Source organism: Lepus europaeus, chromosome 10 (genome assembly GCF_033115175.1).
Source record: "Lepus europaeus isolate LE1 chromosome 10, mLepTim1.pri, whole genome shotgun sequence".
In the NCBI taxonomy this organism is placed as follows: domain Eukaryota; kingdom Metazoa; phylum Chordata; class Mammalia; order Lagomorpha; family Leporidae; genus Lepus; species Lepus europaeus.
In genome coordinates this window covers 102,480,701-102,497,346 of record NC_084836.1, presented here as the reverse complement: position 1 = coordinate 102,497,346, position 16,646 = coordinate 102,480,701, and the positions used below count along the sequence as shown (strand labels likewise).

At 46.8% G+C, this 16,646-nt stretch overlaps 1 protein-coding gene across 6 annotated transcripts in view; it reads left to right on the top strand.

Moving 5' to 3' along the window:
- The first annotated feature begins 710 nt into the window (after positions 1 to 710).
- The window catches only part of NCOA6 (nuclear receptor coactivator 6), a 114,254-nt gene continuing 98,318 nt past the window's right edge, over positions 711 to 16,646 (top strand). For all 6 annotated transcript variants that reach the window (XM_062204071.1, XM_062204076.1, XM_062204075.1 and 3 more), the window contains exon 1: positions 711 to 875. The gene's annotated coding sequence lies outside the window, so the exon portion shown is untranslated. The remainder of the gene's footprint in view (positions 876 to 16,646) is intronic.

Here is a 16,646-nt window from a genome sequence, read left to right as displayed (position 1 = left end):
TCAAGATCCGTCTGTGGAATGAAAGGGTTCCCCAGTCCCCTTTGTTAGATGGGACCCCACGACCGAGCGGCTCCCACAGTTCACAGCCCACTTGCTCGTCTCCAGTCTTCCCTGATGCACAGACCCCCAACTCCCCACGTTACCGATGAGGAGGGCGAGGTCCAGAGAGGCAGAGAAAGTCCAGGAGGGATGCCTGGCCACACCTGGGGGAGGGGAGGGCGGCACTCATTCACTCAGGAATTCCGTCCACTGAGCTTGCCGGCGAGATGGTGGTGACGGCACAGGGTCGGCACTCACAAGTAACGGTAACGACGGTTCTCAGTGAACGCCAAGCACCGCGCCAAGCGCTTCATCTCCGCTTCGCAAGCATTATTACTATCTCCAGATTTCAGTTGGGTAAACTGAGGCTCGGAGAGGTGCCATGTCCCAGGACACTCAGCCAGAGCGCGCCACGGAGCTGTGCGGCGATTCCACGGTGGGAGCCACAAGCGAGGCGACTACCGGAAGCAGACGCGGACCCGCGGGATCCAGACTTTAAGCCCCGGGCACCCAATTGAGCGGGTGCGCGCTCCACGCGCTCCCGGGGACGTTTGGTCACGTGTGCAGGGCCCCGCCCCCTCGGGCCCGCCCCGCCCCCTCCCGCGCTCCCTCCCTCTCTCCCTCCCTCCCCCTCCCTCCCCGGCCCGGTCCGGCCCATCCCCCTCCCCGCCGGCTCCCTGAGGCCCTGCCGGGTCGGGCTGCGGGCGGCCGGGCGCCGACGGCAGGACAGACGGGCGCACGAGAGGACGGACGGACGGACGCACGAAGGCCGGCGGGCACGCACGGCCCGGGCCGGCGCTCCGAGGCCCGCCCGGGAGGGCCGGGGCCGCGCTCAGGTGAGGCGACGGCGACGCGGGCCCGTAAGGGGTGGGCCCGCCCGGCGTCCGCGGTCTCGGCCTGGCTAGCTTCGCGGGGAGGAGGTGCTGCCCCGGCCCGGCGCGCGAAAATGGCGCCGGGCGGTCGTGCGGCACGGCCCGAGTGCGGGCCCGGCCCGGAGCCGCCCCGCCCGCCGCGCTCGTGTCCCCGTCGCCATGTTGGGGAGCGGGCCCCGGGCCTGCGGGCGGGGGCGCTGGAGGGAGCGGCGGCCCGGCCGAGGCTGGGGAGGGTGCGGGACGTGGGGTTCGGGGCGTCGAGGGAGTGCAGGGCTGGCCGGGGGCTGCACCGGGTGGCGCTCCAGGCCCAGGGAACTGGCAGGGGCCGGACTTGGGGTCGCGAAGAAGGGACACTGGATCCGGACGGAACCGGGGTCCGAGGTCCCTGGGCTGAGGGGATGGCAGGACGTGGAGCCGTGTTAGGCCGTGGCCGTGTTCAGAACCCCAGGGCAGGTAGGCGGTGTGGGGGCCCAGCTCAGGCTGTCAGGGCTGGAGCTGGTCTTTGCAGGGAGAGGAGGGGAGGGGAGGAGAGGAGGTGACTGATTAGAAATGGGGGCCTTTTTGCTACAGACGAATGTATCAAATGGGGGCAGTCCTGGGATCTTGGGGACAGAATTGCAAGCCCATGTAACTCTGAAGGGATTAAGGACTTTTGTGTCCCAAGGAGCCTTCACCTCATTTTGAGGGGAGAAGCATAAAAACGGAAGAGTTGATGGGGAGAGAAAAGGAGGGCTGTGGTTTGAGGGCAGGAGCTGGCCAGCAGAAAGGGGTGCAGAGAGTGGAATTGCTTGGCAAGAAGGGAGAGAACCTCCATCAACTTACAGAGTTGTGTGTATCTTTAAAAGGAGGGACCAGGCTGTTTGGAGGTGGTGACCCAAGGTGTCTTCACAGGAAGGGGACAGCCCACTGCTTAAGAGCAGGGTCACCTGGGGAGGTCATCAAAAAGGTCTTAATTGAGCCAGTAAGAATGGTACAGAAGAGTAAATCTGTAAAAACTACAACGGCCTCCGAGCTCATGTAATACTTTTCAGATCTTGTGGTTTTGGCTTCTCTGAGATCTTAGGAGTTCAGTGGCAGAGGGGCTACTGGAAGTGGTGTTCTGCCTCCTCATTCCGCTCATTGTCTTAAGGGAATTTGCTTGCTGGAAGAAGAGTGTTAAGCATCTATCATGGAACTGTTAAGCATTTGTTTTATTTTTGTAAGGAGTTTGTACAAAGGCTGAGGGGGCTACCAAAAAGAATAACTAACCAGCTATTTGCTATATCAGAGCTCACCTCCATTTGTGCAAAGAAGTTATCTTCAAAATCCTCTCATTTTCTTCCATTTTAGTAGGTGAACCTTCTCTTCTTCCTGTTTACTGTACAGCAAAGGAACACAAAAAAACTAAGAAACAACAGTGAACAAGGATAGCGATCCAGAATCTCTACCATGTTCAAACTGTAATTGATGGGCCATCACTGTAGGCAAGAGTTCAAAGTTTACATGAACCGTGAGATGAGACTTCTGAAGGAAACCTTGTGTTTCAGTCATGGTATGCAGTGGGTGCTCCGTTCCTGTGGGTCGGCACTTGTGGATTCAACAATCACCAATTGAAAATATTTAGGGGATACATTGTATCAGTACTGAACATGCACAGGCTATTTTTTTGGTCATGGTTCCTTAAACAGTACAGTGTAACTATATGTTACATTGTATTAGGTACTATAAATAACATAGAGACAATTTAAAGTATAGGAGAGGACATGTGTAGGTTATATGCAGATACTATGCCATTTTATAAGAGAGACTTGAATTAGCCTTGAATTTTGGTATTGGGGGGAGGGAGACCGTCTTTCACTGAAACTAAGGGACAACCATGTTTGTAATCAAAAAGGACTTTCAACAAAGAGGTGATGAAGGCATTCATAACATAAGATTTTCAATGCTGCATGTATATACAACACAATCCATTTTTTCTAGATTTTTCTAAGGCAGGAGGCCTGACCTTATGTGTGCCATGGAACCTTTTAGTGTTTGGCGAGGCTTATTAAACCTCTCAGAAAAATATTTTCATTTGTATAAAGTATATTAGATTACAGAGAAAACCAATTACATTGAAATGCAATTATCAAAATATATAAATTGTGATAAACTAATACAAGCAAGTATGTGGGGCGGTGGGTGTATGTGTATACATACTTCTTTATCAGCACATTAAGAAATTAGATCTGGGGGCTGGTGTGGTGGCACAGAAAATTAAGCCACTACCTGCAACACCGACATCCGCTATCACACTGCTGGTTCAAGTCCTGGCTGCTCTGCTTCCAATTCAGCTCCCTGTTAATGTAACTGGGAAAGTAGTGCAGGATGGCCTAAGTTCTTCAGCCTCTGCCACCTACATGGGAGACCCAGGTGGAGTTCTAGGTTCCTGCCTTAAGGCTGGCCCAACCCTGGCCACTGCTACCATTTGGGAAGTGAACCAGACAATGGAAGATCTCTCTTACTGCCTCTGTCTCCTTCCCTCTCTGTCATTCTGCTATTCAAACAAATAAAGTAAACCTTGCAAAATAAAGTGAAGAATTAAAAAACAGCAAAATTAGATCTTGTAGGGGCGGATCTGATAATTATAATTTCAGAGACATCATGAGCATAAACAATACCTCAAGATAGCTGTAACAGTTGTGATACATATATACATATGAGGATATTTCAAAAAGCTCCTGGGAGGGCCAGCATTGTGGCAATGCAAGCTATGCTAATGCCTGCAAAGCCAGCATCCCATGTGAATGCTGGTTTGCATTCTGGCTGCTCCAGTTCCAATCTAGTTCCCTGCTAATGTGCCTGGGAAAGCAGTGGAAGATGGACTTGGTACCTGGGTCCACGCCCCAACATGGGAGACCTACATGAAACTCCTGGCTTTGGCTTGACCCAGCCCTGGCCATTGCAGCCATTTGGGGAGTGAATCAGTGGATGGAAGATCTCTCTCCTTGTCTGTGTGTGTGTGTGTGTGTCTGTCTGTCTACCCCTCTCTCCCTGTAACTCTGCCTATCAAATAGTAAAATCTTTATATAAAGAAAAGCTTCTGGAAAATGAAATTAAAACTGAGTTATTTTGGTGCAAAAAAATTTTAGAGAGTCATTTCAAAGGCAAAATGACGGAGGGTGGAAGAAGGGAGAAAATGAGAGGGAGGAGAGAGAGAGAGATCTCATCCATCTGTTGCTTCAGTCCTCACATGGCCACAAGAGACAGGTCTGAGGAGCCAGAAACACCATGCTGATCCTCTACATAAGTGGCAGAGGCCCAGGTACTTGAACCATCATCCACTGCCTTCCTACTTAGGTTAGCGGGAAGCTGGATTGGGAGTAGAGCAACTAGGACTTGAACCAGCCCTCTGATATGGAATGCTTGCATCACAAGTGACAGCTTAACTGGCTGTGCCACAATGCTGGCCCAAGTACAAAAAATTTTGGAATCCTTGTGTAGTTTTTTTATAATATACATTTCCACATATTATAAAAAATAATTTGCACCAAAACATACATTTAATTCCATTTTTCCATGAACTTTTTGAAGTACCATCGAATTTGTGATTGCTGTTGTTAGAGTCACAGGTACTGCTAATACTAGAATGATTTGTTACCTGTGTTCCTATTTGAATAAAATGGTAACTTTCCATTAGAGGTTAGTGTAAATAAAGGTCTTTTTTTATAGATCCAAGTTCACAGACACCCCCCTACACACACACATATTCTACCTGGGGGCTCCCATTTTGTGAACCCCCTTGTTCAAAAACCCTACTTCTGGAGCCAGTGTTGTGGTGTAACAGGTGGAGCTGCTGCCTATGACGCCAGTATCCCTTATGGACTAGTTCATGTCCCTTCTGCTCCACATCTAATTCAACTCCCTGTTAATGCTCCTGGGAAAGCAACAGAAGATGGGCCCCTATACCCAGATGGGATACTTGGAAGAAGCTCCTGGCCCTTGGCTGCTGCCTGGTCCAAGCCCTGGCTATTGCAGCTGTTTGGGGAGTGAACCAGCAGTTGGAAGATCTCTTTCTCTCTCTCCTACCCTCTTTTTCTCTTCCTTTCAAATAAATCTGAAAAACAAACAAACAAAACTCCTGCCACCAAGCATGTCTTCTACTGAAAAGACATTTGCTCTGTATCAAGATCTAGTATATGTCAAGCATGATGCTAGACTGAAAGGATTGAAAAGTCTTTAAGGGTACAAGCATTTGCCCAGTAGTTAAGATGCCTGCATCCTGGCCGGCGCCATGGCTCACTAGGCTATTCCTCCGCCTGCGGCGCCTGCACCCCAGGTTCTAGTCCTGGTCGGGGCGCCAGAATCTGTCCTGGTCACTCCTCTTCCAGTCCAGCTCTCTGCTGGACTGGGAGTGCAGTGAAGGATGGCCCAGGTCCTTGGACCCCGCACCTGCATGGGAGACTAGGAGGAAGCACCCAGCTCCTGGCTTCGGATTAGTGCAATGCGCTGGCCATAGCGGCCACTTGGGGGGTGAACCAACGGAAAAAGGAAGGCCTTTCTCTCTTTCTGTCTCTCTCTCTCACTGTCTAACTCTGCCTGTCAAAAAAAAAACAAACAAAACAAAACAAAAACCAAAAAAACGAAAATCTTGAATGCCTCCCACTCAGCTGAGGATTCCATCCAAACTTGATAGCAGTATCTTTTAGAACCAGGTCCCCTACAACCTTCCCAGTCTCATCTCGGACTATACTTTGCTTTTTCCCTTTCTGCTTTTTTAAAGTTGGTTCTTTTTGTTTCTGAAGGGTAGAGTTACACAGAGAGAGGTAGAGAGATCTTACATCTGCTGCTTCACTTCCCAAATGGCAGCAATGGCTGGACCAAGTGGAAGCTGGGACCCTGGAACTCTGCACACATCCCACCCCCCCACCCCCCAGGCTCATCAGCAGGGAACTGGATCAGAAATGGAATGCTTGAACACAAACCTGTGCCCATATGGATGCTTCATCCCAAGCAGTGGCTTAACCTGCTGTGCTGTAGCACTGGCCTCTGATTATACTTTACTACTACTCTGTGCTCCAGCTACAATTACATTCCCTGAAAATGTAAGTCTATCTGAAAAATCTCTTCTTTCCAACTGTCACTGGCAAACCAGTTTCTTTTAAGATGCATCTCAACCATCACTCTTTCCAAAACCTTCCCTATGGGGCCAGTATTGTGGCGTAGTCCTTATGGTCTGGCTGTTTCACTTCCAATCCAGCTCTCTGCTGGAAAGGCAGGGGAGGATAGGCCAAGTGCTTGGGCCCCTGCACCCATATGGGAGATGGGGATGGAGCTCTTGGCTTTGGCCTGGCCCAGCCCAGGCTGTTGTGGCCATTTGGGGAGTGAACTAGCAAGTGGAGGATCTCTCTCTCCTTCCATACCTCTGACTTCCAAATAGTAAATAAGTCTTTTTTATTTCTTTTCCCCCTGATTCCTAGGCCTTAATGCTGGCCTCTCTATTTCTAGTGTTTTTTTTTTAAAGTCTATATTATTTTTAATAATGACTGTATTGATTTACACTCCACCAAAAGTATATGAAAGTTCTACTTTCTCTGCATCCTTGCCAGCATTTGTTACTTTGTCTTTTTTGTAAGAGATAGCCATTCTGACTGGAGTGAAGTGATAGCTCATTGTGGTATTCATTTGCATTTGTCTGATGATTAGTGTTGAGCATTCCTTCATATATCTGTTAGCCATTTGTATTTCTTTTGAGAAATATCTATCCTTTGCTCATTTTTTAATGTGATCACTTGGGGAGTGAACCAGCGGATAGAATATCTCACTTGCTATCTGTCTCCCTAACTGTGCCTTTCAAATAAATAAATTAATTAAAAAATTATTTTTACGTATTCTGCAGGTTGTCTCTTCACAGTTTTGATTGTTTCCTTTGTAGTACAGAAGGCTTTTAGTTTGATATCGCCTATTTTTGTTTGTTGCTTTTGCTTTTGGGATTGAAATAAAAAAAATCTTTGACCAATGTCCTGAAGCATTTCCTTTTTGTTCTCTTCTAGTAGTTTTCTGCATTTGGGTCTTATCATTTACATCCTTAATATATTTTGAGTTGATATTTATATATGGTGAGAGGGATCTAGTTTCATTCTTTTGCATATGGGTATCCAGTTTCCCCAGCAACATTTGTTGAAGAGACTATTCTTTTCCCAATGTATGTTCTTGGAGACTTTGTTGAAAATCAGTTGGCTGTAAATACGTGGACTTATTTCTGGGTTCTCTGTTCCATTGTTCTGTGTGTCGGTTTTTTATGCCAGTATTATGCTGTTTTGGTTATGAAGGCTTTGTATTATATTTTGAAGTCAGGTAGTAGGATGCCTCCAGCTTTGTTCTTTCTGTTCAGGATTGCTTTGGCTATTTGGGATCTTTTGTGGTTTCATATGAATTTTAAGTTTTGTTTTGTTTTGTTTTTTTCTATTTCTATGAGGAATGTCTTTGCTATGGTAGGGATTGCACTAAATCTTAGACAGTTCTGGGTAGTAGTCCACTACCTGTTTCTGTAAATAAAGTTTCATTGCAACATGACCACATTCATTTGTTTACATATTGTCTATGGAGGTTACCAATGACAGGTGTGAGTAGTTGTAACAAAGACATTCAGCTCACAAAGCTGAAAATACCCTTTACTAAAGCTTTTACCGGTCCCTGATTTATGGGTGTGAATCGTTGGATATTCAACCTCTGCTTTACCATCCAATTTCTATACTGTAGAGGATAACCATCTTGGCTCTGCTCTTCTGGATGGATTCCCCCATGCTTTGTAGACCTGCAGTAAGACATAGAACCCTAAATATTTTATACTGGTCGGTAGCGACAAGGTCTGCTGTTTTGGAATGTCTGGACTGTGGTAGTACCTGCTTTCCACAGCTTAGAACATGCTGGGGCTTTTATTTTTTTTTTAAACATTTTTCCATTAGGTTTTTTAAATAAATTCTGATTCTTAATCCTTTGTTTATATGTATTACAAATGCCATTTCTCTATTTGTTGCTTATTTTAAAAATCTGTTTAGGGTATCTTGTAAAAAGTTCAGATTTTTTTTTTTTTTTTTTGACAGGCAGAGTGGACAGTGAGAGAGAGGCAGAGAGAAAGGTCTTCCTTTTGCCGTAGGTTCACCCTCCAATGGCCGCCGCGGTAGGCCCATGGGGTGCAGGGCCCAAGTACTTGGGCCATCCTCCACTGCACTCCCTGGCCACAGCAGAGAGCTGGCCTGGAAGAGGGGCAACCGGGACAGGATCAGTGCCCCGACCGGGACTAGAACCCGGTGTGCCAGCGCCGCAAGGCGGAGGATTAGCCTAGTGAGCCGCGGCGCCGGCCCAAAAGTTCAGAATTTTAATGTAGTCAAATTTATTAGTCTTTTCATTCAAGATTTTGAGGTTCTTTTTTTTTTTTTTTTTTTAAGATTTATTTGTTTATTTTGAAAGAGTTACAGAGAGGTTGGGAGAGAGAGAGGGAGAGATCATCTACCTGCTGGTTCACTCCTCAGATGGTTACAATGACTAGCACTGGCACAGGCTGAAGCTAGAAGCCAGAAGCCAGGAGCCAGGAGCTTCATGTAGGTCTCCCATGTGGGTAGCAGGGGCCCAAACACTTGTGCCACATTTCACTGGTTTCCCCAGGTTGTTAACAGGGAGCTGGATTGAAAGTGGACCAGCTGGAACATGAACTGGCTGGCACTCATGTGAGATGCCAGTGTTGCAGGCAACAGCTTTACCTCCTATGCCACAATGCCAGCCCCAAGGTTATTTTATTTTAGGATTTATTTATTTGAAAGACAGAGTTACAGAGAGGCAGAGACAGAGGTAGAAACAGAGAAAGGAGTCTTGCATCTGCTGGTTCACTCCCCAAATGGCTGCAATGGCCAGAGTTGAGCCGATTCGAAGCCAGGAGCCAGGAACTTCTTCTAAGACACCTGCACCCTGGGTCTCCCACGTGGGTGTATGGGCCCAAGCACTTGGACCATCTTCCACTGCTTTCCCAGGCCATTAGCAGACCATTAGATTGGAAGTGGAGCAGTTGGGATGTGAACTGGTGCCTCAACTGGTGCGCTGCAGGCAGAGACCTAACCTACTACACCACAGCGCTGGCCCCACTCAAGGTTATTCTTTATATTCTTTTGAGACTCTATATTCTTTTGCATTTAATGTTTCTGCCTCTATTCCATTTAGAATTAATTTTTTTTCTCCTCAAAGAAACCTTTTATTTAACAAGTACAAATTTCATAACTACAACTTTAGGAATGTGATTCTTCCCATCACACCAGCCCCCACTCCCACCCCACCTCCTCCTCTCTCTCCCATTCCCTGTCCCATTCTCCATTAAGATTCATTTTCAATTAACTTTATACACAGAAGACCCACTCTATACTAAGTAAAGATTTCAACAGTTTGTACACACACACACACACACACATACACATAAAACTGTGTGAGAAAAAGTTTTACAGTTAGTTCTCGTAATACAGCCCAGCAAGGTCAGAGGTCCTGCATGGAAAGCAAGTGCACAGTAACTCCTGTCGTTAATTTAATGATTAACACTCTTATGTATGACATTAATGTTCACCCAAGGCTTTTGACATGAGCTGCCATGGCTATGGAAGACTTTTGAATCCACAGTCTCCATCAGTATTTAGGCAAGGCCATAAGCAAGGTGGAAGTTCTCCCTTCAGAGAAAAGTACATCCTTCTTTGATGACCACTTCTTTCCACTGGGGTCTCACTCACAGAGATCCTTCATGTACGACATTTTTTTTTTTTTTTTGGCACAATGTCCTGGCTTTCCATACCTGAAATGTTCTCATGGGCTTTTCAGCTAGACCAAAATTCCTTAAGGGCTGATTCTGAGGTGAGAGTGCTGTTTAGATTGATTGTCATTCTATGAGTCTGCTGTGTGGACTGCTTCCCATATTGGAGCATTCTCTCCTTTTTAATTCTTTCTATTATTATTACCAGACCCTTGATCTTATTTACATGATCACTTTAACAGTTAATCCTATCTATATGATCAAATTTTTTTTTTTATTTTTGACATGCAGAGTGGGCAGTGAGAGAGACAGAGAGAAAGGTCTTCCTTTGCTGTTGGTTCACAGCTGGCGCACTGCGGCTGGCACACCGCGCTGATCTGGAGGCAGGAGCCAGGTGCTTATTCTGGTCTCCCATGGGGTGCAGGGCCCAAGCACTTGGGCCATCCTCCACTGCCTTCCTGGGCCACAGCAGAGAGCTGGCCTGGAAGAGGGGCAACCGGGACAGAATCTGGCACCCCGACTGGGACTAGAACCTGGTGTGCCGGCGCCGCTAGGCGGAAGATTATTAGCCTATTGAGCCACGGCGCCAGCCTATGATCAATTTAACACTTAATATGATCACTTTAACACTTAAGATGGCATTTTTACACCCTGATTAATAGGATTTGGGGTCCTATGGCAAGTTTTTAAACTGTACCCTTAGATGTAAGTCCATAGGAATGTATGCAGAACTGTACAGCTTTACAGTTAGAAACTTCCTCTTCCCTCTCTTATTCCTACTCTTATTTTATACTGAAATTATTTTCAATTGGCTTTATATACATATGATTATCTGTATGTTAAGTAAAGAGTCCAAGAAATAGTATGATGAAGAGAAAAGAAAAAAAAAAAACCTGCCCTTCAACAATCAGGACAAGGGCTGTTCAAATCATTGCTTCTCAAAGTATCAATTTCACTTCTACAGATTTCCTTTTAGGTGCTCTATTAGTTATCACAGATCAGGGAGAATATATGGTATTTGTCCCTTTGGGACTGGCTTATTTCACTAAGTATAATGTATTCCAGATTCATCCATTTTGTTGCACTTGACCAGATTTCTTTTTTTTTTTTTTTTACTGCTGTGTAGTATTCCATAGAGTATATATATACATATATATTTTTAAGACTTATTTATTTATTTGAAAGAGTTACAAAAAGAGGTAGAGCCAGAGAGAGAGGTCTTCTATCCACTGGTTCACTTCCCAAATGACTGCAACAGCCAGAGCTGAACTGATCTGAAGCCAGGAGCCAGGAGCTTCTTCCAGGTCTCCCACGTGGGTGCAGGGACCCAAGAACTTGGGCCATCTTCTACTGCTTTCCTAGGCCAGAGCAGAGAGCTGGATCAGAAGTGGAGCAGCCAGGACTCAAACTGGCACCCATATGGGATGCCGGCACTGCAAGTCAAGGCTTTAACCCACTGTGCCACAGCACTGGCCCCTAGAGTATATATTTCTTTATCCAGTCTTCAGTTGATGGGCATTTAGTAGGTTGATTCCATGTCTTAGCTATTGTGAATTGAGCTGCAATAAACTCTTTTATTTGCTGAATTAATTTCTCTTGGGTAAATTCCCAGGAATGGGATGGCTGGGTCATATGATAGGTCTATATTCAGATTTCTGAGGTATCTCCAAAATGTCTTCCATAGTGGCTTTACCAGTTTACATTCCACCAACAGTGGATTAGTGTGTTTTTTTCCCTACATCCTCGTCAGCATTTGTTGTTTGTTGATTTCTGTATGAAAGCCCTCCTAACCATGGTGAGGTAAAACCTCATCGTGGTTTTGATTTGCGTTTCCCTGATGGCTAGTGATCCTGAACATTTCTTCATGTGTCTATTGGCCTTTTGGGTTTCCTCTTTTGAAAAATGTCTGTTTTAAATCCTTTGTCCATTTCTTAACTGGGTTGTTTTGTTGCTGAGGAGTTTCTTAATCTCTTTGTATATTCTGGTTATTAATCCTTTATCAGTTGCATAGTGTGCAAATAATTTCTCCCATTCTGTCAGTTGCCTCTTCACTTTCCTGAGTGTTTCTTTTGCAGTACAGAAGCTTCTCAATTTGATGTATCCACCATTTGTGAATTTTGTCTTTGATTGCCTGTGCCTCTGGGGTCTTTTCCAAGATCTCTTTGCCTATGCTAATGTCTTGCAGGATTTCCTCAATATTCTCTGAGAATTTGATGGTAAGAGGTCATAGATTTAGGTCTTTAATCCATTTTGAATGGATCTTTGTGTAAGGTGTTAGGTAGGGGCCCTGTTTCATTCTGCATGTGGAAATTCAGTTTTCCCAGCACAATTTGTTGAAGAGACTGTCCTTGCTCCAGGGATTGGTTTTGGCTCCTTGGTCAAATATAAGTTGGTTGTAGATTCTTGGATTGATTTCTGGCATCTCTATTCTGTGCCAATCGTCCATCCGTCTGTTTTTATACCAGTACCAGGCTGTTTTGATTATAACCACCTTGTAGTATGTCTTGAAATCTGCTATTGTGTTGCTTCCAGCTTTGTTTTCGTTGTATAAGATTGCTTTAGCTATTTGAGGTCTCCTGTGTTTGCATTTGAGTTTCAGCATTTTTTCTAGATCTGAGAAAAATATCTGATATTTTGATTGGCATCACGTTGAATCTGTAAATTGCTTTCAGAAGAATGGACATTTTGATGATACTGATTCTTCTAATCCATAAACATGGAAGATTTTTCCATTTTTTGGCATCTTCCATTTCTTTCTTTAATGTTTTGTAATTCTTGTCATAGAGAGCTTTGACATCCTTGGTTAAATTTATTCCAAGGTATTTGATTTTTTTTTTTTGTACCTATTGTGAATGGGATTGATCTTAGAAGTTCTTTCTCAGCCATGGCATTGTCTGTGTATTCAAAGGCTGTTGTTTTTTGTGTAATGATTTTATATCCTGCTACTTTACCAAACTCTTCTATGAGTTCCAGTAGTCTCTTGGTTGAGTATTTTGGATCCCCTACGTATAGAATCAGGTCATCTGCAAATAGGGTAGTTTGACTTCCTCTTTCCCAATTTGAATCCCTTTGATTTCTTGTTCTTCCTTAATGTTTCTGGCTAAAACTTCCAGGACTATACTGAATAGCAATGGTGAAAGTGGGCATCCTTGTCTGGTTCTGGATCTCATTGGGAATGCTTCCAACTCTTCCCTATTCAATAGGTTGCTGGCCTTGGGTTTGTCATAAATTGACTTGATTATGTTGAGGAATGTTCCTTCTATACCCAATTTGCTTAGAGTTTTTGTCATGAAAGTACACAGATTCTTTCTCCAGATTGGGGAAGTTTTCTGTTATTATTTCATTAAGAAGGTCTTCTTCTTCTTCTTTGTTTTTTTTTTTTTTTTTGAATTTTTGACAGGCAGAGTGGACAGTAGAGGGAGACAGAGAGAAAGGTCTTCCTTTTTGCCGTTGGTTCACCCTCCAATGGCCGCCTCGGTAGACGTGCTGCGGCCGGCGCACCGCGCTGTTCCGATGGCAGGAGCCAGGTGCTTCTCCTGGTCTCCCATGGGGTGCAGGGCCCAAGGACTTGGGCCATCCTCCACTGCACTCCCTGGCCACAGCAGAGAGCTGGCCTGGAAGAGGGGCAACCGGGACAAGATCGGTGCCCCGACCGGGACTAGAACCCAGTGTGCTGGCGCCGCAAGGCGGAGGATTAGCCTACTGAGCCACGGCGCCTGCCTATACCTTCTATTTTTTTCTCATGTGGAACTTCAAAAGCAGTTTGCCATGCTTTCCCTCCCACTGCTATTTGCAGCTCCATGGACCCACAATTTCCCATCTCACTTAGTCCGCTGGAGCTGGCACCAACCTCTCAGGTCCAAGCCTCCGCTGCTTCTCTTTCTTATTTGCTATTTCAGCGTGGACCTGCCCAGTCTCTGTAGCTCTCCTGGGCTTCCCGTCGAGAATTTCCCATGCATCTATCTCCGGCATATATCTTCTCTCCTTTTTAATTATATTTTGCCCCACATTGACTCAGGTCATCTTGTTGCTATACTACCATCTTGGGACTAAGTAAATCATTTTTGAGCGCACCGCGCTGTTCCAATGGCAGGAGCCAGGTGCTTCTCCTGGTCTCCCATGGGGTGCAGGGCCCAAGGAATTGGACCATCCTCCACTGCACTCCCTGGCCACAGCAGAGAGCTGGCCTGGAAGAGGGGTAACCTGGACAGGATCTGGTGCCCCGACCAGGACTAGAACCCAGTGTGCTGGCGCCGCAAGGCGGAGGATTAGCCTACTGAGCCACGGCGCCGGCCTAAGAAGGTCTTCTAATCCTTTCTCTCTTTCCACACCTTCCAGAACAGAGAGAAAGGTCTTCCTTTACCCTTGGTTCACCCTCCAATGGCTGCTGTGGCCGGCGCGCCGTGGCCGGCACACCGCACTGATCTGAAGCCAGGAGCCAGGTCCTTCTCCTGGTCTCCCATGCAGGTGCAGGGCCCAAGTCTTTGGGCCCTCCTCCACTGCACTCTCGGGCCATAGCAGAGAGCTGGACTGGAAGAGGAGCAACCAGGACAGAATCCGGTGCCCTGACTGGGACTAGAATCTGGGGTGCCTTGCCGCAGGCGGAGGATTATCCTATTGAGCCGCGGCGCCAGTCTGTCTTCCTTATTCTTATTTAGGGTTTTTCCTTTTTTTTTTTTTTTTTTTTTGCGTTTGTGTATTTTTTCTTTTCTTTCTTTTTCTTTTTTTTTTTTTTTCTGGCTGCTTTTCTCTTTAATTTCTGATTTAGTGGGATGTCTGTACTTTTAGTGAGTTCCAAGAGGTGTGTGCTGGGATGTGGCCTGGGTGCTCTGCTCAGTGTTCCAGAGTGGAGGGAGTATCCAAGTAAGGCCCCCATGGGGCTTTGTAGCTTTCCTCTGTTTTTTTTGGTTAGAGGAGATTGTTCACTTCTGTTGGTGTGACCCGCCCTTTTCCTTACAGTTGCTGGATTCCCCAGTGGTAGTCTCTGGTGTGTTCAGGGTTATATTGCCCTGCTTAACGAACTACACCTCCAATCTGGAGATTTTCTTGTGGTGAGGTTTCCCTCTGTTATGAGCTACTATGGATCTGTGCGTTTAAGTGGAAGCACAGAGCCTTGCCTACTGTAGCCTGGCTCACCTCTCAATGGTGGATGGAGCGGCTTGAGTTTTTGATATTCAGGACTTTTCCTTGTTGTACAGCTTGTGTGGTGGGGAGGAAATTCTTCTGCAAAGTTGTTGTCCTTGTTCCTAGTGGCGGGGTGAGGTGAGGTGGCCCCTACAATTGATGGGCATGAGCTCGGGAGGCAAAGGCAGCAGTCCCCTGCTTACCTTTGAAAATGTAGACAAACAAGTTGGCTTTTCCCAGCCAGCTGTAGGTCCAGGTAGGGGGAGGGAGGTGGGCAGGGGTGTGTCCGACCTCTCTGTTTGTACCTCTATACCTTCTATTTTTTTTTTGGACAGGCAGAGTGGACAGTAGAGGGAGACAGAGAGAAAGGTCTTCCTTTTTGCCGTTGGTTCACCCTCCAATGGCCGCCTCGGTAGGCGCGCTGTGGCCGGCGCACCGCGCTGTTCCGATGGCAGGAGCCAGGTGCTTCTCCTGGTCTCCCATGGGGTGCAGGGCCCAAGGACTTGGGCCATCCTCCACTGCACTCCCTGGCCACAGCAGAGAGCTGGCCTGGAAGAGGGGCAACCGGGACAAGATCGGTGCCCCGACCGGGACTAGAACCCAGTGTGCTGGCGCCGCAAGGCGGAGGATTAGCCTACTGAGCCACGGCGCCTGCCTATACCTTCTATTTTTTTCTCATGTGGAACTTCAAAAGCAGTTTGCCATGCTTTCCCTCCCACTGCTATTTGCAGCTCCATGGACCCACAATTTCCCATCTCACTTAGTCCGCTGGAGCTGGCACCAACCTCTCAGGTCCAAGCCTCCGCTGCTTCTCTTTCTTATTTGCTATTTCAGCGTGGACCTGCCCAGTCTCTGTAGCTCTCCTGGGCTTCCCGTCGAGAATTTCCCATGCATCTATCTCCGGCATATATCTTCTCTCCTTTTTAATTATATTTTGCCCCACATTGACTCAGGTCATCTTGTTGCTATACTACCATCTTGGGACTAAGTAAATCATTTTTGAGCTTTAAGTCGAAGACTCTGTGACTCCATTGTTTGTTTGTTGACAGGCAGAGTGGACAGTGAGAGAGAGAGAGAGAGAGAGAGAGATCCGAAGCCAGGAGCCAGGTGCTTCTCCTGGTCTTCCATGCGGGTGCAGGGCCCAAGCACTTGGGCCATCCTCCACTGCACTCCCAGGCCACAGCAGAGAGCTGGACTGGAAGAGGGGCAACCGGGACAGAATCCGGCGCCCCGACCGGGACTAGAACTCGGTGTGCCAGCGCCGCAAGCAGAGGATTAGCCTATTGAGCCGCGGTGCCGGCCAGCTCCTTAGATTTTATCTCTGGTGATGATGGTGGATGGTAATGGCAGAACACATGTGAAAGAAGGATTATATGGCAAGTTAGGAAACAGAGTGGCTGCTCCCAATTCAGGCTTTACTACCTACCCTTCCACAAGCTAGAATTGATTCTTTAAATTTTTTTTAAAAATTTGTTTTCATCTACTTGAAAGGCAGAGAGAGAGAGAGAGAGAGAGAGAAAGTATATGAGAGATCTGTCCACTGGTTCACTCCCCAAGTACCCATAACAGCTAAGATGAAGCAGGAGCCCAGATCGCCATCTGAGTCTCCCATGTGGGTGACAGGGACCTGAGCCCTTGAGCCATCATCTACCGCCTCCTGTTGGACCTCTCAGTAGTAGAGATGCCCACTTGCTCGAGAGGACGCCCAAAAATCCAGACTCCAAACCAGTTGATGCAAAAGCATGAGGTATTTATTGTACGTTTGCGCAAACGGGCCCCCACCTCAGGCAGTGAGGAGGAGCCTTGAGCGGCAGTTTTACACAGGTTATATAGGCAACGAATTAGCATATTCCTAACGCATG